The sequence below is a fragment of the Argopecten irradians genome, chromosome 14 (genome assembly GCF_041381155.1).
Source record: "Argopecten irradians isolate NY chromosome 14, Ai_NY, whole genome shotgun sequence".
In the NCBI taxonomy this organism is placed as follows: domain Eukaryota; kingdom Metazoa; phylum Mollusca; class Bivalvia; order Pectinida; family Pectinidae; genus Argopecten; species Argopecten irradians.
The window spans coordinates 1,621,184-1,647,071 of record NC_091147.1 but is presented as its reverse complement, the minus strand read 5'-3'; the positions used below and the strand labels follow the sequence as shown (position 1 = coordinate 1,647,071).

The following is a 25,888-nucleotide window of genomic DNA, read 5'->3' as shown; positions in this document are numbered from 1 at the left end:
TATACAACACGTCATCAAATACACAACTAGTTATAACATACAACACGTCATCAAATACACAGCTAGTTTATAACATACAACACGTCATCAAATACACAGCTAGGTTATAAGATACAACACGTCATCAAATACACAGCTAGGTTATAATATACAACACGTCATCAAATACACAGCTAGTTTATAACATACAACACGTCATCAAATACACAGCTAGGTTATAACATACAACACGTCATCAAATACACAGCTAGGTTATAACATACAACACGTCATCAAATACACAGCTAGGTTATAATATACAACACGTCATCAAATACACAGCTAGGTTATAACATACAACACGTCATCAAATACACAGCTAGGTTATAACATACAACAAGTCATCAAATACACAGCTAGGTTATAACATACAACACGTCATCAAATACACAGCTAATATATAACATACAACACGTCATCAAATACACAGCTAGTTTATAACATACAGTACGTCATCAAATACACAACTAGGTTATAATATACAACACGTCATCAAATACACAGATAATATATAACAGACAACACGTCATTTAATACACATCTAGGTTATAATATACAACACGTCATCAAATACACAGCTAGTTTATAGCATACAACACGTCATCAAATACACAGCTAGGTTATAATATACAACACGTCATCAAATACACAACTATGTTGTAATATACAACACGTCATCAAATACACAGCTAGTTTATAACATACAACATGTCATCAAATACACAGCTAGTTTATAACATACAACACGTCATCAAATACACAGCTAGGTTATAACATACAACACGTCATCAAATACACAGCTAGGTTATAACATACAACACGTCATCAAATACACAGCTAGTTTATAACATACAACACGTCATCAAATACACAGCTAGTTTATAACATACAACACGTCATCAAATACACTGCTAATATATAACATACAACACGTCATCAAATACACAGCTAATATATAACATACAACACGTCATCAAATACACTGCTAATATATAACATACGGCACGTCATCAAATACAAAGCTAATATATAACATACAACACGTCATCAAATACATAGCTAGTTTTTAACATACAACATGTCATCAAATATAAAGTTAATATATAACATACAGCACGTCATCAAATACACAGCTAGGTTATAACATACAACACGTCATCAAATACACAGATAATATATAACAGACAACACGTCATTTAATACACATCGCAAACATGTTATAACAATGGTGATTTGACCACTTCTAGCATACAACATATCATAAATTTAAAATGTTAACTATCACAACGACTACGAAGATAAGGCTTCCATTAGTTTATAGCGATTTATTATTTATTGTTTTATTTAAGAAACAATGCAGTGTATTGGTTTTGTTTGCCTACTTTAATCACAGCTTATTACCATCTGCTATTTTGAGCGTTTACTATCACAAAGACTGTCAACATAAGTCTTCCATTAGTTTATAGGGATTGATGGTATTGTTTATTGTTTTATCATTTTTATTTAAGAAATATTGGTTTAGTTCTTACTTTAACCACAGTCCATTACCATTCCACAACTCAAATTTATGTCAGAGCATTATTATCAAATATCCAAAATAATTGACTAATTAACTATTCATTAGATACTATCTAGGAGGCTCTGTACACCATCTAATTATACACTACATGTATGGATATGGACATAGCGCATATCATATTACCTGGTTCTGTCTAGGGTTGTTTAAAAGACCCAACATGGATTGAGAAAATTTACGTTATATCTATAAATCATGTTTGTTTACACTGATAACATCGTGTGTGTTGTAACTAACTCGGGTAAACAGTTTATATAAAAAGTTATAAGAGAATGTGAGGTATGTAGACAAGACAACCTACGGTGTTCACATTAACCATACACGGTAATGTGTATCAACATAGACAGTACGAAGGCTGTGTCAATATCGATAAATATATATATATATTTTTTTTTACTTCTAAATTTATACGTGCCATAACGGAAATTTTGACATGTTATTTTCTATTTGGTAATCTATTGAAATCATCAGGTTTGGTTAATTTAAATGTGAAAATCATTCAAATGGGTTCTGCCTTACGTATATTTAGAAGTAAACATACCTGCAGAGGTCACTTTATAATTCCTCATAACTCTTTACAATTGTAAAATGAAAATGTAGATTACTTCATGGTCTGACTTGTGTACTCATTTCACTACACTGTAACATGTAATTAATATGATGTTTGGCAGTACTGTCAAAATCAATTTCATCTGTTATTGTCACAAGCTAGATAAAAATTAAAATAGTAGGTAATGTAATTTTTAAAATGTTGGAAACTTTTGGTGTTAAATAACATATTAAAATTACATCTTGATTCTTGAGTATGGAAAATATGGCACATGTAAGTTTATTTATTTGATAATTATTTTGTGTTCATAATATAAGTTTTGCTTTTAAATCCAGAACTTATTCGATGTGTAGTTGATGTAAGATAATCTATGCTCAAGCTGCCTTGCACCGTTTTATATATCTAAAGTTCACAAGGTATATGTGCCGAGGATAGGTAATGGTTGACATACTTTGATTTTAAAATCCTAAATCGATAATATGTCATCACGTTTTAATTTAAATCAATACATTGTAGAACCTTAAAAATCTTCTTTACTTTATTTGACTAAAATATTGATCACTATCGGAAAATATTCATGTTACCTGGTACATCGTTTCAAAATCAAAAGTCGGGTATTTTTCAAACCAATTCTTAATCGTTATGTGTCATTTCATAAGTAAGATAGATATGCCACGATAGTAGAGTTCGCATTATTGGGCACTATTAGAATAGGGGTGATCGAACATGAAATGAAAGAGACGTCACTATTAAGTGACGTCATTATCACGATTGTGCTGGTCATTGACGTAACAATGATAATTACGTTAATGCAGGTAAAATAAATAAGAACGAAAACTTTATAACTGTTTTTAATTGCTTTTTATGTTTGTTTTTGTTTTGTCTGTTCAGGTTTATTTTCGGATGGGTTGGGTTGTGGAATTACTTTTTTCGTAATATTGTGTTAAGGAAGAAACCATCTGGGTCAATGTTTTATACTCTGCTCATATGGTTAACATTTCAATCCATTTTAAGGGGAATAACTCTAATTGAAGTTTGATTTTTATTTCATAATGTCTTTATGATCACATTATTGTAAACATTTAATGCAAACTTTTAGGTGAATAAAAATGATTAAGAATTATAAATAGCAATTAAACATTTTCGAAGTAAATGACCTTTTTATTATTTGATTTGGTATTAGGACACATCCAAATAATTGAAATCACGCTATTCAAAGGTCTACTTTTAATTCAACTGAAGAATGTGTGGCTGAATCTATAGTGTATTTAACTCATTAATGTTCGCTGTTTTCAAACACATATTGAGGAACACAGCATGCTATTTCCCAATGTTAAGTTTATAGTATAATAAATACATTGACAAGTACTTAATTTTCATCGTATATTTTAGACTACTTTTGTCTATATTTACTAAAATATTGGCAAATGTGTTTGATGAAAAACATATACTCTGTGGAATCGTATACATATAGGGCTTAGTTAAAATAGTGATTTGCTATTTAACCTTAAGTTTCACATATTATCACACAGAGGGAAATTATTTCAGAACCAATTAAATTAATATCGACTTTCGTGAAAGTTTTGCATTCACAGAAATACTCAAACAATGAATGACAGCATTGATCGTTAGTTTTGTTCTGATGTCGTACCACTAACATCGATAATGACCGTGACTTCCAATGCCATCACACTGGGTAGGGGTAAGATGATCTTATATTTGATGTATGGTTTCGGATAAGGTGGCCCACATATAGTTCAGCATTGTTTAGAAACAAGCGATATTTATTTCTGAGGAAACTCGCGGAAGTACCATTTTGTTCCCGTATAGACTGTAGTGTTCTGTAAAAAATACTTTAAAGACAACCATTTATGCATCTCTCGTGGTTTGTATTATCGGTGTGGGGTGAAGGAAAACAGAATCAATATTGTCGCCGGTCGATACGGGGCCTTTGAATTCAGAATGATGTCAAGTCAATAATTCTGAAAAAGACAAGGTCAGCCAGTTGACATGTAAGGGTAGAGGTTGATGGGCCTGCGGGCTGGGGTAATGGTTATCTCAGGAGTCAGCAGGACTTCCCATTAATCTCACACTGTAGTTAGCTCAACATCCTAACTTTGTATATAACCATGGTAGTACTAATGTGGAATGGAGTAGAACAGATAGGGAGAACGTACACAGGAAACAAGATCGCACACAGAAAACAAGATATCAATCAAATATATTTGTCGCCAGAATGAAAATATCAGTTTTTAGGTCACCTTGACTATTGCGACAGTCTTTTGTCCGTCGTCGTGCGTTGTCCGTCTTGCGTCGTCCGTAAACGTTTCCTTGTGAACGCGATAACTTGATAAATATAATTTACGGAGTTATTGCCTTCTGCACTACTATTTGCTATTGGACATTGTGAATACGATAACTTTAGTTAATATGAACCGAGCTTAATGAAACGTTGTGTGTAGACTTACATTGGAAAGAGCTCGGACGCTGGCTTTGAAAATCAGCTTGATTCGACAGTAAGTTGCGGAGTTATTGCCCTTTGTACTTATAATTACTACTGGAACTTTTGAACGCAATAAATCTAGTAAATATGAACCGAGCTTAATGAAACTTTTTGTGTAGACTTTCATTGGAAAGAATGGGAATGTTTTAAAATCAGCTTAATTTGACGATCATTTACGGAGTTATTTCCCTTTTCAATAAAAAATATTGAACCTTGTGAATACGGTAATGTTAGTAAATCTGCACCAAGCTTAATAAAACTTTGTATGTAGACCTATTAGATGTATGTTCCTTTTTCGTGAACAAAAGACATCAGTTGGTTACAAAAATCACATAACTAATTTGTATCAAATATCAGGTGACCGTTAAGGCCCATTGGCCTCTTGCTATATTTTCACTCAATATGGACCAGGGTTAGATCACGGCATGTACATTGAAAATGCACGGAAATGACGGAAAGTTTTGAAATATAAAACCAAAATTTAACATAACGTGCATCTTCACTATTACTGTTTTTTTTTTCATTCTGAATTGCTGGAGCATAGCTGTGTTGCATTAGAATATGTAATGCTATTTTCCCTAACAAAATGTACCTCATATACGTGTGAAAATAATCGTGGGAAAATCGTGGCTGATCGATTTTTTTTGTACTGGTATAATTTGATATAGTTAAGACATAAATTGGAGACGTAAAATATAATAAATACAATATTCCTAGTGTCTCGATGAACAACTTCACATTGATGTACAAGTTCCCACCCACTCTTGCTTGGGACTAATGAAAAATATCAAAGTTCCCATCCTACTCGTGCTTGCTACAATGTTATTTTTTCTGGCATATAAGATATATTTCATATTGAAAATCAGATGATCTAACACTATGAAGTCAACTTATACATTCATTTTATACTAATAGGGCTTGAGAGAAACTTTTAAATATGTGAATAAATAAAAAAAGTAATATCAACAGGATTTTCCAGATGACACGGGATCCCATCAAACGTAAGTCTGTAGGAAACGAATTACTTCAAAGTAATTCCAAACGTGTGTACAAAAAATGTCAAATTTTCGATGCGATCTGCCCATTTGTCAAAACACACAAAACGAACACGATTGCATATGATACGAACAGTAATATGGGTCAATAACAATAGACAAATATTTAGCAACACAAAGGAGCACAATTGTGCCAGTCAAAGGCCGGATCTACCAACATGCAGCCATGATGCTCATCATGGCTATATAGTTCTGCTAAAAACATTTTGCTTTTTTCACATATTAATACATATCTTACAATAGACATTTTTTCTTTACATAATTATTTAATGGAAACTACATTTGTAATGGGACACTATAAGAGTGTCATATACTTATATGCTGATAAAGCCTAAGGTAAAAATTTACATAGTAAATGCTAATGTAGCATAAGATCAAAAACACTAGTAGGTTAACTATAGTTAAAATGAAAGGAAATATGAGCTGTTTTGTATGCTTCATATGAGATAAAGGAATATTAAATTTGTAATAGTTAGTAAAATTACAAAACATGGTATATTATCGTACCTCGGACAGAAATGTCCCCAAATGATTGGCGGAGAGCCGTCACGTCGTGACCCCCTAATACTTTATAGGGGTCAGTAAATTTTATTATGGTGCAATATGGCGGCTGTCGCCCTCGCTTCAAAATTTTAACACATTCTCTTCAACTAAATATACCATTTCTTTATCGTAAAATATATTTTACTTATTATTTTTTTTTATGTAAAATTCATTTAAAATCGTTTTAATACTTCAAGTTAAATGAAACGCATTTTTTAAATACGAGTTAATCCCCTACGCCAGTTTGAAAGTTGATGACGCGGTGAAAGTCAAAAGTAAGAATTCAAGCGTTTTCTTGACTGCGACCATAAACAAATGGAGGGGTTCGTATCTTTAGATCTATCAACCCTCACTCTACAGCTAATTTATCGGCATTGCTTTAAGTGATTGACTCAGCGAGAATGCAGAGATGATCATGAGTCTGCGCTATAAATGTTGGATTGATTTTTTGTGTCACTTTTGTTTGTGATGCTTTCAATATACAACCATTCTGATGTCGCATTGAGGTAGGCCTATTGTGCACTAGGAATGTCGAATTATTGTTGATTTTGAATTACTCAGTATTGTTCTTCAGGTTCCTTATATAATAATGTGCAGATTCTTGAAAGAAATACATACATGTAAATAAATACGTAGGCCTACTGTAGGCAAAATATTTAAAAAGCGGCGATTGTAGTATACTTCGCCAGCATGGTTCAGGTTTGATATCGGATTCTTGAGAAAAACAAATAGGAAACAAAGATCTAATTAAACAAATAAATGGTCCTCGATGCGATAAATTCGTTATATAGTCAGTTACTGACCCCCTATAAAGGCATAGAGGGTCAGTAAGAAGTATAGGAGGCTCGGACTACGCCTCGCCCCCTATAAATCTTACTGACCCTCTATGCCTTTATAGGGGGTCAGTAACTGACTATATAACTAATAATAGTCAGTAAAAAATTGGTACAAAAGTCAGCAAAAAATGGTCTAAAAGTCAGCAAACTAAAGCGTAAAGGACAAAAAAAAAACAGATATAAAAGTAAGAAGGAGATAATTAAGCGCAGGTGCATAAAGTGCAATTGGGCCATCCCATGCATGCAACAGTCTGACAAACTCTGTATAATTATCCAACTTCCTCAAATGGTTCGACAGACCTTTCCACATACGGGTAGACTCATAGCAGAAAGACTTCAAACCATACCTGGTTGTTCCGACACTAGGTTGCTCCAGCTGTGGCCACTTCTAAAACAATAAAAGCTTTTTTGACAGTAAGTAAATTATGACGATATTCTGAAGCAACTCTTGGATCAATTCTAAAAAACTCTACATACTTTTATTCATTTTGTTTACATGTGCATATGATAATTGACACTTATCTAAAAATTGTAAAATTGGAGTTGTAAAATCATCTTCAGTAAAACGAATGGCACTTTCCTGTATCTTTTCCATCTTTTTTGTCGATCATAAACTACAGAAAAGCCATGCAAGGGGACAATAATTTAAATTAATCAAATTTCTCCATTGTTTACTTTTAAAAGTTACTGTCGAAACGTTTTAAAACACAGACTTGCTTGAAAGCTTTTTATAAAGTTTTGCATAAATTGGGGATATGTAAATCAAATCTTAGGTGAAAATTGATGTCTACAACTAAATGTTTTATAAATTCTTCACAAACTATGGTACAACCGGTAATAGTAAAGGAGCTAATAATGTCCCGTGTACTCTACTGTTATTGCTTGAAACATATCAGGGTTAGCCTTCATATCTTTCTCTTTTAACCATTTATCTCATCAAGTAGTTGAATTTGTTCAATTTCTGATATCCCTATGTTTTAAGGTAATTTTCATTCATCGAAACTAAGTATTTTAGACAAGTGGTATATCAAATTAACTAATGAGGTTAATAACAAAGCCAAGCGTGTAAGATTATGTTTATCATATACATATTATCTATGGATATGTAGACAAAATTTAATTTTAATTCTATATATGAGAGCGGAAAATCAAATCATTATAGATCATCCTACATATGCATTTGGTAAGGTAGGATTTAAGTCTTAGTTAAAACAAAAATCGTGATGTAAACGTTTGGCTGTGATATTAGATTTATTGAAAAAAAAATTATTTAATAAAAATAAAAGTAAAATCCGATCTATAATTATTCTTTCCTTTAATGCATACTTCTACTGTAATGTATGCCATAGGTATCAATCAAGATGAATAAAGTATGATATAACAAATCGTCAGTAGTAGATATCACTGACTTCGTGTAATGTAAAACAATCTTCGGCTATATATCACTTTTACATTACAATTATATATCAAGTGTTTGAAAATACCAAAAGGAGCGACAACAGCGTAACTTTTTCATATATTCCGAAGTATCATGAATCGACAGTTGAACTACATATAAACAGAAACTACACTTATAATGTCGCGGTTTCGGGCCATTAATTTTCACGGTGGTATGCAAAAATAGTTTTGGCCTATCAGAAACCCAGATTTAGAATTAAAACAAAGAAAATGTAATTATGTCGAAATAATATTTCGAGAAAACGATACAGTATTTCGAATTAAAATTTCGATAAAACGAAATAAAATAAGTGGGTGGCAAATAAGTATAATCGGCTCCATAGGCATGGACATGGATAAGGTAAATAAAGTATGTTTAACCAATCAATAGTAATAACCTTAATTAAACTTACATGTGTAAACGACATATCGCATTTACATGTACATTAATGCAAGAAGGATTGATAAACTTACAAGTGTAAACGACATATCGCATTTACATGTACATTAATGCAAGAAGGATTGATAAACTTACATGTGTAAACGACATATCGCATTTACATGTACATTAATGCAAGAAGGATTGATAAACTTACATGTGTAAACGACATATCGCATTTACATGTACATTAATGCAAGAAGGATTGATAAACTTACATGTGTAAACGACATATCGCATTTACATGTACATTAATGCAAGAAGGATTGATAAACTTACATGTCTAAACGACATATCGCATTTACATGTACATTAATGCAAGAAGGATTGATAAACTTACATGTGTAAACGACATATCGCATTAACATGTATATTAATGCAAGAAGGATTGATAAACTTACAAGTGTAAACGACATATCGCATTAACATGTACATTAATGCAAGAAGGATTGATAAACTTACATGTGTAACCGACATATCGCATTTACATGTACATTAATGCAAGAAGGATTGATAAACTTACATGTGTAAACGACATATCGCATTTACATGTACATTAATGCAAGAAGGATTGATAAACTTACATGTGTAAACGACATATCGCATTTACATGTACATTAATGCAAGAAGGATTGATAAACTTACAAGTGAAACCGACATATCGCATTAACATGTACATTAATGCAAGAAGGATTGATAAACTTACATATGTAAACGACATATCGCATTTACATGTACATTAATGCAAGAAGGATTGATAAACTTACATGTGTAAACGACATATCGCATTAACATGTACATTAATGCAAGAAGGATTGATAAACTTACAAGTGTAAACGACATATCGCATTAACATGTACATTAATGCAAGAAGGATTGATAAACTTACATGTGTAAACGACATATCGCATTTACATGTACATTAATGCAAGAAGGATTGATAAACTTACATGTGTAAACGACATATCGCATTTACATGTACATTAATGCAAGAAGGATTGATAAACTTACATGTGTAAACGACATATCGCATTAACATGTACATTAATGCAAGAAGGATTGATAAACTTACAAGTGTAACCGACATATCGCATTAACATGTACATTAATGCAAGAAGGATTGATAAACTTACATGTGTAAACGACATATCGCATTTACATGTACATTAATGCAAGAAGGATTGATAAACTTACATGTGTAAACGACATATCGCATTTACATGTACATTAATGCAAGAAGGATTGATAAACTTACATGTGTAAACGACATATCGCATTTACATGTACATTAATGCAAGAAGGATTGATAAACTTACATGTGTAAACGACATATCGCATTTACATGTACATTAATGCAAGAAGGATTGATAAACTTACAAGTGAAACCGACATATCGCATTAACATGTACATTAATGCAAGAAGGATTGATAAACTTACATGTGTAAACGACATATCGCATTTACATGTACATTAATGCAAGAAGGATTGATAAACTTACATGTGTAAACGACATATCGCATTTACATGTACATTAATGCAAGAAGGATTGATAAACTTACAAGTGAAACCGACATATCGCATTAACATGTACATTAATGCAAGAAGGATTGATAAACTTACATGTGTAAACGACATATCGCATTTACATGTACATTAATGCAAGAAGGATTGATAAACTTACATGTGTAAACGACATATCGCATTTACATGTACATTAATGCAAGAAGGATTGATAAACTTACATGTGTAAACGACATATCGCATTAACATGTACATTAATGCAAGAAGGATTGATAAACTTACATGTGTAAACGACATATCGCATTAACATGTACATTAATGCAAGAAGGATTGATAAACTTACATGTGTAAACGACATATCGCATTTACATGTACATTAATGCAAGAAGGATTGATAAACTTACATGTGTAAACGACATATCGCATTTACATGTACATTAATGCAAGAAGGATTGATAAACTTACATGTGTAAACGACATATCGCATTTACATGTACATTAATGCAAGAAGGATTGATAAACTTACATGTGTAAACGACATATCGCATTTACATGTACATTAATGCAAGAAGGATTGATAAACTTACAAGTGTAAACGACATATCGCATTTACATGTACATTAATGCAAGAAGGATTGATAAACTTACATGTGTAAACGACATATCGCATTTACATGTACATTAATGCAAGAAGGATTGATAAACTTACAAGTGAAACCGACATATCGCATTAACATGTACATTAATGCAAGAAGGATTGATAAACTTACATGTGTAAACGACATATCGCATTTACATGTACATTAATGCAAGAAGGATTGATAAACTTACAAGTGTAAACGACATATCGCATTTACATGTACATTAATGCAAGAAGGATTGATAAACTTACATGTGTAAACGACATATCGCATTAACATGTACATTAATGCAAGAAGGATTGATAAACTTACATGTGTAAACGACATATCGCATTTACATGTACATTAATGCAAGAAGGATTGATAAACTTACATGTGTAAACGACATATCGCATTTACATGTACATTAATGCAAGAAGGATTGATAAACTTACATGTGTAAACGACATCGCTTTAACTCGACATACATTAATGCAAGAAGGATTGATAAACTTACATGTGTAAACGACATATCGCATTAACATGTACATTAATGCAAGAAGGATTGATAAACTTACATGTGTAAACGACATATCGAATAAACATGTACATACATGTGTAAACGACATATCGCATTAACATGTACATTAATGCAAGAAGGATTGATAAACTTACATGTGTAAACGACATATCGCATTAACATGTACATTAATGCAAGAAGGATTGATAAACTTACAAGTGTAACCGACATATCGCATTAACTCGACGTACATTAATGCAAGAAGGATTGATAAATTACATATATAAACGACATATCGAATTAACTCGTACATTAATGCAAGAATGATTTGACAACAACGTTACATGTTATTTAGTATATTCCTAAGTATCATGATGTATTTATCAATCGACAGCTTAACTATATGTAAACAGAAAATACACAATTACTCCAATAGTTAAATGTACGTGATACATTGTTATATAATGTATTAATGATGGTAGACACAACGTAATGGGCTTTAGGAATTAAAACAAATATTCACGTTTGTCTACTGAGGATAACTCAATAACAAAAGTCAAGTTTTTAATTTCGTGTTTATATAAATGAACCCTTCATACAAAACATTACCAATTAACACTATGTTCTACGGCTATAATCCATCTCGCTGGAATAATTGTAAGGTTTATCACCTGCACGGCGCAGTTTGTCATTACGGTATAATATTCCGCATGGGAAATAAATAAAATTATATTTTCGGGATAGCTTTTATGAAACATTTCAGGTTTACTTGTGTTTCATTCGTTAATTACTTTCTACACAGTTATTGATTTAAGGATTTTTTACGTTCAAAATAGGACTGTAATCTAATCAAATTGCGAAGTGTGAAATCTTTATCACATAAAAATATATCTAAATTTAAGTCTGAATGATTATATTTACTGTATAAAGTACTTCACTGCAATATCCAAAGTTCACTTTGGGACATTTTTTTATCTCCGTTTGAAATAATGACGTCATTGTATCAGCCAATCAGAAGCTACGTTACGAATAGCAAACAAACAAACGAATAGCAAGGTCTTTTTCATGTGCCGACGAAATAATCTAGAAGCCAACGAAAATGCTCGTTATAAACAGGATTGCTAAAGCTTGACTCGGGTGATATTAGCATGCTAATTTGTATTTCATATTTTATATATCTAACTACAATCTTTTTTATCTAACGTTTTAGGGTCTTGGATGTATATGCTATCTAGATCTTTTGGACGCGAATGGTGTTGCTATTTTTCCTACGCCGTATTTAATCTGGAGTGACAAAACATCACATCGGTATACTACAACAAGTTACTCTTTGTCGGTCTGTGTCCTCTTTTTATTCGATAACAAATGGGAAATCATCGTGGATAGAACGAAATAAAACAGATAAGAAAACAACAGTGCGGTGGGCTTGTTTGTTTTCAAAGTTATTGAATCTGCATCCTTATCTTAACAAATTTCAATAGAAAAATCAATATATCTATATAAATATTGATACACTTAATTCAATATTTAATGCTCCATCACACATGGAATGGTGTAGAGGAGATATCGTCTACCATTGGCTCCTGTACATTCCTCAACGTCACAAAATGTTATATTTGACTACTATAATCTTTATATTGTTAGTATAGACAGCCTAGCTGCGATCCTCCACGGCTTCCAATGTAACACACGTATCACGGCATCATACGGCCGTTCCTGCTGCCACGGCCTATATTGCCTGAGATTGGTATAGAGTCGGCACTGCTGGGTGTATAACCCAAACAGGTTCTGTGCTTGGTCAAGTTACCATTATCGAACTTCCTAGAACGATTTAAACTGTAGTCTTATTCAATTAGAAGGTCGCCATTGTTTGTCCCTGGTTGCTTAGTGAAAACAATAGCGTTTGTCTACACAGTTAAGTAGCAGAAAAGGTGTGTGGACTCAGCCAAGGCGGTGTTGCTGGCTGACACCAATGTCTAGAGAAATCCAGCTATCAGATCGGGGAATTATTGATACATTGTGAGTGTGGATTGATACAGGACTAATGTCCGAGTTAATACAAGGCTGTCTGTCTTAGTGGTGTCACGGCGTTCAGGGTCCAGTGGCTTGGACACATAACTGACCACTCTCGCAAAGGTAAGACTGTCTTCGTAATCACGATATGTATACAAATACTTCTGGAATGAACTATTAAGACTGATGTCAGAACTGGTGCATTTCGACTTAAGGAAAAGCGATTGTTTTTCAAATAGCTTATGTTCCGTATGTCTTATGGAATAACATACGGATGGAGTTCATTTTACGCTAATTGGAACATTTAGACTATATCAGTATAACTACTCATAACTTGTGCATGACGTTGTTTGTGTATGAGCAGCGTTCGATTTATGCCAAAAAGCAATGGTAGCATACTGGGCTATTTCTAGACTAGATATTGAAGAATAGAAAACTCAAAGTTTACCTCCTAATAGTAATGATACGAATCGATCAGACATTATCAGGTATTAGAATTACCGTACACAAAATCTGAAGCTACCCTCATGGGTCATATCGTGCGCCATATTTTGGAAGTACTCCCCAAAGCTTGGCGCGTGCAGGTTTTTTTTTTATCGACGTGATATAATACCTAGCACGGCAGTAGGCAGAGTTCTACTGGGAATCCCACTCGTGTCCGCTACATGGTTATAAACTTGGCTAAATGATCTCACCACACCTTCCGGCCCGAATCCACAGCTCAAAACATATTGTACTTAAAAATAACATGCATCATAGGATTTACTTATAAATTGATTCCAGGCGCAAAACTAAAGATAAATGTGCAAGTACCATGATTTCCTTTGAGGAACATTTCAGAATTCCTTAACATGTTGTTCACATATGTTCTTTTGTTTATAAGCCTATGGAGTACTGATGATGTAACTTTGAATATGTTACTATATGGTCTATAATACATTATTCTTTGGGTTAGCTAGTAGCATTTATCATCAACATGTGCGTGGTGAAATTGCGTGGAAATGGCGACAGAGTATAGGTACATCGAATGAGGAATGCAGTCATGTTGAAAAATATTGGAGGGGCGTGGGGGGTGTTATGTAATCTTGCATGTTGTAGTTGCCACAATAACTGACCTGGTTAGCATTGTTTATGATTGAAACACACGTCATTCCATTCTTGTGACGTCAGTATATCAAACAAAAATAGTTTTAAATTCCTGTTACTTACTGTAGGAAAACCGTACAACTATTTATAGACTAACATCATCTCGACGCTGATATTTCGACAATGAAGGTATTTTACGACTTTATATATACCAATGGAAATAAACCTGACATACAACCACAACCATCATCTCGCTGAGAAATTACAGATACTGAAACTGTCAATGCAAAGTAGTCGTCGTACACCGTTATCTAGTAAAGATACTATTTTGCTTACAAGAAGTTATGATTAGTTTTAGATTTATCAATAATTTCCTTATGGAGGCGATAAACGATTCGAGTATATTACAATTAAATGCAAACTTGTATAACACGTGAAATAAAAAAGGGACATCCAGCAGACACAGCACGAATATACCACAGTCTAACAAATCATACATACATTCACATACCCAACACATTACATACAGCGGGGCCGTTATCACACCAGTTCAGACAACTTGTTGCTTACTGAGGTATAAAGTTGATACATTATGTAACATAACTACAGTTATATACGTTACATTACGTGTAACGTTGATACATTATGTAACATAACTACAGTTATATATGTTTGTTCTACGTTACATTATGTATACAGTTGATACATTATGTAACATAACTACAGTTATATATGTTTGTTCTACTTTACATTATGTATACAGTTGATTCATAATATAACATAACTACAGTTATATATGTTTGTTCTACTTTACATTATGTATACAGTTGATACATTATGTAACATAACTACAGTTATATATGTTTGTTCTACGTTACATTACGTGTAACGTTGATACATTATGTAACATAACTACATTTATATATGTTTGTTCTACTTTACATTACGTATGTCAGGGGAGTACCAATAGTAATAGATAACCTTTATCGTCACTCAAATGTGAACACATCACTAAGAAACAAACCTCCCACGGAAACAATTACGGCACGTCTTGATTAAAATCATTAATGTATGATAGTTAGAGTGCGTGATCAGCGACACGTTTCACTGAACAGACATTATGGAACTGAATGTTATATATCAAGACGTATGGACTGATTTTACTTGTAAATGAATCCTATGGTGGCATATATATTCAAGAAACCGAAGGTCATCCGAGTCCCTAGTGATCGTCATAACAAGACTAGGCCGGTCAACCTAATGTCAGCCGTGTCCTAAATGACAAACGTCAATCGATAGTGTTTTACAGTATATGGTGGGACGCTTGTAATAATGCTAATGTTACTTTCTCTGTCGGAAATAAAAGCCACGTTTGCATGTTTCTGCTATTCCTATCTGATCCACGTGTTTGTTCTGGCCAGGTGATGTTGATCTATAACGAGTCCCGAGATATTATTTTCCATATCGTATCCGATCGATCCGCCTAGATGACTGATTCTTTCACGCCGTCTAAAACATAGTCATTATCAGTGGGTCGCCTTTATATAAACCTAGAGGATATTACCGATCACACGCTCTGACCGATAATGGATTTATCATTATAACGCTAAATAAATAAGGCGTCGGGGATACAACATGAAATGAAGGACATCTCAGTAGCTTCATAACGGTAAATATGACATGTCAACTTTACATCCATTTCAAAATGGCAAACATCAGCAAAATATCAATCTGACCTTGTGTTTGTTTGTTTGTTTTATTAATTAACGTCCTATTAACAGCTATGGTCATGTAAGGACGGCCTCCCATGTATGCGGTGTGTTGCGTATATGTTGTGCGAGGTGCGTGTTTTGGGAGACTGCGGTATATTCATGTTGTGTAGTGGAACTGTTGCCCTTTTTAGTGCTTTATCACTGAAGCATGCTGCCGAAGACACCAAGCAACACACCCCACCCGCTCACAATATACTGACAACGGGCGAACCAGTTATCCCACTCGCTGTATGCTGAGCGCTAAGCAGGAGCAGAAACTACAATTTTTATAGACTTTGGTGTGTCTCGGCCTGGGGACAGAACCCAGAGCCTTCTTCACAGGGGCGAACACTGAACTCCAGACCAAAAGTGAGGCGGTGCCAAGGGAGGCATTAGGAAAGATAAAGTCAGTTAGGAAGAGGAGAAAAGATAAGATCCTAAATTTAGTCGCCTTTTACGATCATGCAAAAGGGGCAGCAGGTACAAGTCTAACGCCCTACCTGTAAGGCTGGCACTTAAAGATAGCAATTTCTTCATATGCCATCACATAGGTAAATCAGACTAATATAGCCTATAGTCTTAGCGGTACAGGCTCAGATAGCGTTTTATATTGATGTTGAAGAATATTATGATTTTATGTATGTATGTATATTTTATATATACCTTTGACATGAGGTTGATATAAATATTAGTCAAGAACTGTAGAAGTGAAAATAATAGAATTCAGTGTTTAGAAATATCTAAACAATCTGCCAGAGCAATATTCTTTCGTACACTGATCTAACAAACGTATATAAGAAGAAAACATAAATAGTTGGCAGGTGTTTTATTTAGAAGTGATTGATCTAGTTGAAAAGGGCTAATGCCAATTTATCTAGTATTGAGTTTTGGTTATTTTGTAAATACCAGTCTTTTTATTCTGATGCATCTACTGTCTGATTAACTTGTGTCGCAACATACTTTACTATGTTATAGTTTCTCTTTACTGATTTGACATTGGAAGTAAAGTGGATGGTAACAAGCTCGAATGTGATGTTCTATTTATTTACCAAAATGAATGTCATTATAGTTTGTTTTGCAGGTGTTCCTCTCCACTATAAATATATCGCCACAGAGAAATACATGTATAATAAAATATTTCAAAACAAAGGGATGTTTTTTTTACTATGACCGGAAGTAACTTGAATGGGACACAAATGTCATTATATCTTTGTAATACTTTGGTTTGGAATCATGGTCAACATAGTTATAGTATAGTATCTTGTTGGAATAGGTCAATGCTATTTTGAATACTAATGGGATTTGCTATTTTTGTGAAAGCTTCATTCTAATTTGCTGAGTTTCAGTTTTACTTTTATAGCAGCATTATACACTATCTTAGTCACGTGATCTCTATATATAGAAGAGAGAGTCTAATGAAGGGTAACAAACAAGGAAGTAGAGATCACTTAATGTACCATAACTAATATATAGACAACGATAAATCTGGAAAATAGAAATAATCGATAATCGTCTCTTAAACGGATTTCTTGTCATGCAATCTATACCACACGAAATGAGCACTTGTCACGTGATGATGCATATTGAAGTTTAAATAGCAACATGGTTATCATTCAGCATATTGCATGGAAACATTATTTTAATATAATGTACCTCGTGTGTACATTCCAGGATTGTAAAAAACATACTATGTAGTACACGTGATGTCCACAACAATTGAAATTGATTGCATGTTAATTCACTACAGGGAAATCAACAAGCATCAGGCTCAGTAACACAATGCAGGTAGTCGACCCCAGGGGAATCGCTTTATTTCAAATCTATATTTTAGAGTGTATTCTCATAAGCATACTCGTGGCTACAATGTAATTCATAAAGTATCCATGTGTAATAATGCCATAATCACACAAGTACATAAGTATATAAAAGTATATACTATTATTTTGCAATAGAGCTACCCTTCAGTGTTGCAAGTTTTTTGTAAACATCATACTATATAAAATGAGATGGACCTAAATGCAGGGCCCAGTTGTTTAAGAGGTGATAAGGATAATCACAGTTTAACGACACTTTTCAAATGAAGATAAAATAATTTCTGATAATGCAAATTTTACAAAAGTTTAAAAGATTCTAAAGAACTTAATTTTTCACCGACTCACATGATTTTGGTGAAAATACCATCACCAATTTTGCAGTTAATGATAAATGAAAATTTCACTAATCATGTGATTAAGCTAATCATGCTTTGAATAACCTGGCCAGATCTACTATCAGTTTGATCCCTTCTCTATATAGTGGTAGTAAGTGGCTTCTGATTTAACTATCCAAACAATTTGCACAACCGTAAGACTGATTTTTAATGGATCAAACTTATCCCGATTAAAATGAAATGCGAAAATTGCATTTTGCCTTCAAAGCTATATATTCCATGCTACCGAATCAAGGAGTTTTTTGATAAATTATTTACCACCAAACATTTTGAGAATTACAATACTTGACATTGATTGGTTTTAATTTCACTAGTGCAAATAAGGACTGGCAACATTATAATTACACCTAAAGTGTAGTGAACTAAGTACATACGGTCAGACAATGAAGCCATTATCTCTTCTACAATTTCACTTCACTTTCTTACAGTGTTATAAATAATATTTGATTGATTTCTGCAGGTTTGTTGTCATTTAAACATACATAAGGCATACAATCATGAATTTTATAATGCATATATTCTGTGTCGTAAATTATAAGTTTTAGGCATCATACATATGTATATGCAAATTTTAATGATTTTCACAGGTTTTTTTTTAAAATCATATAGTTGTTAATAAATAACTAAATACAAGATAGCATGTTAAAATATTTGTCCAGTTTTGACACATCTAACTTTAAAGGTATGTGATATTTCTTTAATTCCTCAATATAAGTAGGCCTTATTATCGCTTCCACAGCATTTTGATGTGATAAATTTTGATGCCTCGTTTACTAGCTAGGTAGATAATTCACTATTTTGGCAATAAAATAATATTTCATCCGGGACGTCCCTATTGATATAATACAAAACAGTTTACCAGGCATTTGATGGTAATATTGTCAACATGCAGGTTACTGCAGGAGTCCAGTTGATGTAGTTTAAAGTGTGGTTTAATGGACATTGTCAGGTTATCTCTGATGTGTTATACATATTGTCAGCTCCGTATTATGGTTATGATATATATCGCATTCTCTTTTTCTTTCTTTTCCTTTGATATGATTTCATTTTAATTGCCTGTAAAATATTGCATTTGCGTTAATATAAAATAGCTGTATAAGATATTGATTATACATACATAATTAATTTCAATCGAAATTATTTAAAATAATAATGAATTACAATAGCTGATCCATCCTACACGATACCAACGCTTTAAACAGCTAGATACTAAACAAAACAAAAAACAAACAAACCATGTGAATTTGACGTAAGACATAGAATAATCTCATCCGTGAATGTATAAAAACACTTTACCTAGTCCAACAAAGAACTTATTATCGGCTTTGGCCTTTTCCTCACGGAACATATTGTATAAACTCCGCTTCATTAGTGCCTGTCTGTTGTTTGGTATCAAACAGGTTGGGTACCTCTACCGCCTACCAACTATTATTATAAGGCACATTAAACATGTTGTGTACTGATTAAAATTTCAGACATTCCATGGAGATCGGCAAGATTGTATTTAGTAGTAGTTCGACACAAACGGTTCAACAAACATACAACATTCTGACATGAAACATTACAAATATACCCGATAATCACTTATAAATATTATAGGAAGGCTAGAATGGTCAATAACTATACGGAACACTACCTTTTACGGTATAGGAATCTAGCGCCAAAGTTATTTGTTAGGAGGAGTAGAGACGGTTGGTCCATTAATGGTAACTACAACTTGTATTCGTTTTGACAGATGTCGTTATGATATCGTATTTATTGACAACATGATTGACATGTTTCTTTATTAATATACCCCGCAAACATATTGCCTTAAACATTATTGATCATGTGGCTTGTTATCCCGAACTGTCCAATGATATCTTAGCGTTCTGACATTCCATCATTTAGGGGCATTCTCGATTTCCTTTATCAAACAGAGGATGCTTACTCCTTAGTTCTCATGAAATATTTTGAATTATGCTTTTCGTAAATAAATTATATAACGATTGACCTAAACTGCCCGTGAGAACACAGAAGATTGACAATATCAATCACCAATCATCAACTCCATATTGTTTCATTAAAAGCGCCCATAGTTTGCAAACATTTGTGAACCCATGAATGATTAAGGATACCCTGGTAGTTCGCAAACATTGCAAAGAAGGAAAAATATAAAACGTTTAAACTGGATTGTTGGTGAATATATGAAAATGAGTAATTCTCTCTCTGTGTTTGAACCAGGATTTCGGAAATAAGGATGGTTGCCATTGTTTTCCGGGTACTCCGTTTACCAGCCTATTTATAACTATAACTTGCTTCCGACGGCTTGAAAATTAAAAATCAAAAGTAGGAACTCAAAACGTATGCTATCACTGATAAAAATGCAAAACTGTATACAAAGATGAATATGAATTTACATTTGTAAATACCTGTTCCGTGACTGGTAAAACAGATGTGGTATATTGACATAGACATCGTCTACAGCTCATATTATCAAAATGACAGAACTATCACCAGTTAGTATTGCAGACGTTCGATCCCTGGTGTGTTTCTATAATAACAAGGTGTTGGCTTGGTAAGTGCAGTGTGAATGATTATATGGAGAATCCATTAGTTTGGCTTTAGATGTTTCGATTTAACACTCTTCCTTTTCTATGATATATCTCGTGTGTTTTATGTACTACACGACTCTCAATAGACCCGGTGGAGGCGTGCAGACTTTATTACTTTGACAAATCAATATCCACCAACACATTCCTCCACATCAGACTGACTAGGCTTGGTGCGTTCCCCCAAAACAGCTGTTACTAGAGCTCGAGCTGGTGCTTAGACAGCAGCATGATAAGTATTTATACATGTATGTAAATATCTCTATAAGTGCTAAACATAGATTTTGCCTAAAGCGCAGTGACGTAGTGTTATTGTTATGTAAATATGACTTATATCAGTACTTCACTAACTGGCTGTACTCGGCGGTAAGACGGCATGGTAGGCAAAAGGTGATGGAAATGGATGAGGAATGGTGTAGCGGTTTGACTGCAGGGTGTATGATATCTGTAAGGTGTGTTTAGAGTATGACAGAGTGAAGTAAACACGTACTGTTCGGTTCGGATGTGGGGAATAAAACAACCTGTCAGGTCGATCGAGTAACACGAAAAAAAGAAACGAAATATGCTAATAGTGTGGAGGAAAATAAAATTTCGCATTCTATTAGAAAATAAATCACCTAGATATATATTATAGGGCTTTACGTGATGAGGTTGAGCTACTATTTTTACATGACACTGTAGTATTTGTAAACGGAACCCGAGTCTCCCGGAGTAAATAACCTTTATTGCGTTGTGAATCTTTTCATGGTTTCTCTGTATGAAATGTGCACATCGATTACATTTCTTGTAGTGAGTTATTGCTATAATTCTAGCCTTAATATCCGGGGCCTGTGGAACATGTATTAGTCATCTCCCCGACTGTATCATAACAGATAGGGCGTGTCGTACATAGCACTGTCAGTGGATGGCAAGGAGAGAGGTAAAACGAATATACAAATGTACATACCCGGCTGGGTACAAAATGGTTCCTATGTGTCGTAGTTGATCACTGCCTCCGAAAATCACTCGGGCACAATTTTCGATACTTTTTTGTAGGTTTCCAATTATTTAAGCGTATACATGCGTTTATATATTATTTTTGTCCTAAACGGACATAACGACCATCCTAATATCTACCGTCCCGCTCACAAGACGTGAAAATCTCAACTTGTAGACTTGCCGTATAAATTCCCTTCAGAAAGACCTTCATGTGTAATATGTAAAAAAAACCAATGATTGCTGAGATTTTGATATTTTCATACGGTTCAGTTTTATTGCCTGGTATTTAAGAGATATAAAACAAGCATGATAAAATGAAGAAGGCCCTATAGTGGCTGAATATATATTCCATAGACATGATTTTGATTTCGGATTATTAATATACTAGCTTTATACCGTTTTTACCTCATTATGATAAAATGCATACAAACGTTTTAATAATGGTTTGCATAATCATTACTTTGCTCCACAAGGTGTAATAGGCGCAAATTATAGCTAAGTAAGACGACACCATTTTCTGTCTAAAGTCTTTTGAGCTACAATATTGCAGCTAGGAGACAGGGTGGGGATGGTTAAGATTACATCGTAAACGTAGATATTTCTGCGAGTACTTAATTTTGCAATATTTCACATTGGTTTTATTTTCGCGATAAATATAACTTTACGCGCACTAAAATTTTTGCGATGAAAAAACCCGCGTAATTAGCGAAAATCCCCCTCCTGCGTAAATTTTCACGTGCACATCATTATAACACTTAGAAAAATCTTATTAAGCATTGTTCACCGTGTGACATAATTGCTATCAACTTTTAAACTTTCGTACGTTAAGACCTTCATTGCTTTTAAGGTAAAGAACCACATATTGTTTTCCGTGTATATCAAGTTATTTTCACAACCGTCGACGTTTTGTCTTTATGATAACAAACTATCAAAACTAGGCACTGAGGAAGTTCATTACAGACTTGTGCCATTATGTAACAAATCAGCAGCGGAAAATGTCTGTAAATCAGCCACATTGTAATTTAGGATGGCATGGCTGACCTTAGCCTCTCCACGCTGTATAACTTCTATGTCTTTGATATAACGGCAATTTATCACGCAGATTCTGATGATAACGAAACGAACCACCGGGCATGCCAGTGCGAATGGAATATAATATAATGGCAGGAGTACCGTCTTTCATTTAAACATGAATTATGCATTATTGAGAATCATCTCTCATTGCTGTGCGGCTACAGACATTCCAGTGCTGTTTGATGTGCTACAACCTACACATGGACTGTGCGTGTGCAGGGATGCTGTTTGATTCACCTGTGTCGGAACGCACACATATATATATATAGTGTGTTACGAGTGTGTAGTTTTTTTATGTTGCTATGGTTATCACTGTCCAATCAGTGAGCCGTATCCGACGTTTTTATGCAGGTTTAATGAGAAGGAAATATTTATACTGAGTGTTCAATTGAACATTGGCGGCTGTAATTTGCCTTTTGTTTTTGACAATTAGCATTTGTTATGTTACCTTTCAGTCTAAGCATTCTTTTTGAGGACAGACAGTATATATGTTACGAGAGTGTTACATAACCTGTGAATAGTTCATACGTTCACTGGTTGTGTAACTATATATTCATATGGACTTTTCGTTACCGTTATTGGTAATTGAATATCTATCCATTTTCACAGATTGAATTGTGTACAGGATTTTATATTTATTCACCTGGATTTACTGGGACTGTACATATTTTTTATCGTATTTTTGCGCTTTTCGCGGAGAAGTGTTGCTTAAGATTGTTAATTACTGCCCTTGCGATAGTTGTGTGAATTCGATATTGCGAATCATGCTCGTATGTGATTGCGTCAAAATAAGTACGTTTGCGGTATATGTTTTTCAGTGTTTGTCGTCGTTCATTGAACGTTATTGTTAATTTTAGATATTTTGTTCCTTTTCGCAGACTCACTACCACCAAGTATGACCTAGTACAGCCACCTAATACTGCTCCTCAGATGTATGAACACACGGATGTATTGTCATCCAAGGCCAGCAGAAAAAAGGTAAGATGACATGGATGTGTCTACGGCCGGTATATCTAGGGAATTAATATACATAGCACGAGTCGGTGTAAACCACGAGGGAATGACGACAAACATTAAATTGTGTAGATGCTTACTTAGAAGCTGCAGAGAGAGCTATGTTCGATAACATCAAACTATTCTACAATGTTTTGGGCATTTGTATGGCAATAGATGCACGTAAAACTAGCTATTCTACAATGTTTTGGGCATTTGTATGGCAATAGATGCACGTAAAACTAGATAGTTTTATTTACAACATTACAGATGTCCGACGAGATATAGCAATTTTATACAACATATGTGATTGTACAAGTTTTTTTTTTTTGTATTTTGTTTTATTTTTGAAGAGATTTTACATGGGTACAAAAAGCATTTACATATGATATATGACATATGATAATATTCATTTATAAACTTTGAACTTCTCTAATACTGTAAACCAAGTTATTTACAAGGGCTGCTAGATATAATGCACTCTCAAGGTGTTCATTGAAAGAAAAACAAAGTTTACTCTCTCTTTAGATATGTATATATGCATTATATATATTAATTAGTTATTACGTGATTGTACAAGTTGTAAGTGTACAGTTTTTGCTACTTCAAAATGTTCTTATAAAGTGTTGATCTTTACAATTAAAAAAGATGATATTTCATACCAGCCATGTCTGTTTTTAAACCTCCGTATGTATTGGTGTTGATAGGCTGTATAGTATACTTTTCTGCGTTGTAACCTGACCTCATGTGTTTTTTACAAACCCCGATTATGAAATAGACATTCTTGTACAGTAGTTGATATAAACTTATTTCGTAAGGGTCATTTGGGTGAGATTTCAAAGGACGAAATGGACTAATTATGTCACAAAAAATAACAACGAAGTGTTCTTTATATTACGCTATATATCCATGACTTAAAATCTAAATATATTGTAACAGATACTTTACAAACTGATATCAATCTATTCTTATCAATGTTAATTAGTGAATAACTTTAACAAAAATATGTAATACGTTAATTGGGAATTTTGTATTGAAGTGAACTATTTCAAAATTGAAAAAAAATGTGTACGCCGTCAAATGTTTGGAAACAGTGTTTTATATGTATCTCCGAAAAAATCATAATTTTCGTTTATCTCATCATCAGACCTGGTGCTCAATGACTTATATGTGTTCAGTTGGCCTATACAGTTTTGTAGGTTTGATTTGTAAGATTAGATTTCCCGTATGAAATTAACCGAGTTATTTATTCTGTTATGAGATGACTTACTTAGTTCCTCAATATTGATCACATTCAAAGTAAATGCTCTGCCTTAACAAGTGACTGAATTAGTTTAAGTAGATATATTGACGGTTCGATAAAGTATCTTTTTACTTACCAATATAGGATTCTGAATTATACTATTGTCTGTATATAACCTGCTACTATGGCCAGGATCAGACGGTGATGACACTAGAGCCACATAATCTCTGGTTTATTGTGTTATACAGTATCACACTCCCACAATCACGACAATAGTTGTTATTATGGATAACACAATACACAACGAGAA

The 25,888-nt window shown here is 33.5% G+C and overlaps 1 protein-coding gene across 4 annotated transcripts in view; it reads left to right on the top strand.

Moving 5' to 3' along the window:
• Window positions 1–13,296: 13,296 nt before the first annotated feature.
• LOC138307743 (thrombospondin-2-like) overlaps window positions 13,297–25,888 on the top strand; it is a 74,052-nt gene continuing 61,460 nt past the window's right edge. For 3 of the 4 annotated variants that reach the window (XR_011206039.1, XM_069248607.1, XM_069248602.1), the window contains exons 1-2: window positions 13,297–13,776; window positions 24,221–24,320. The gene's annotated coding sequence lies outside the window, so the exon portion shown is untranslated. Of the gene's footprint in view, window positions 13,777–21,231; window positions 21,257–24,220; window positions 24,321–25,888 lie in introns of those variants that run through there. The other variant, XM_069248603.1, reaches the window with a different exon arrangement.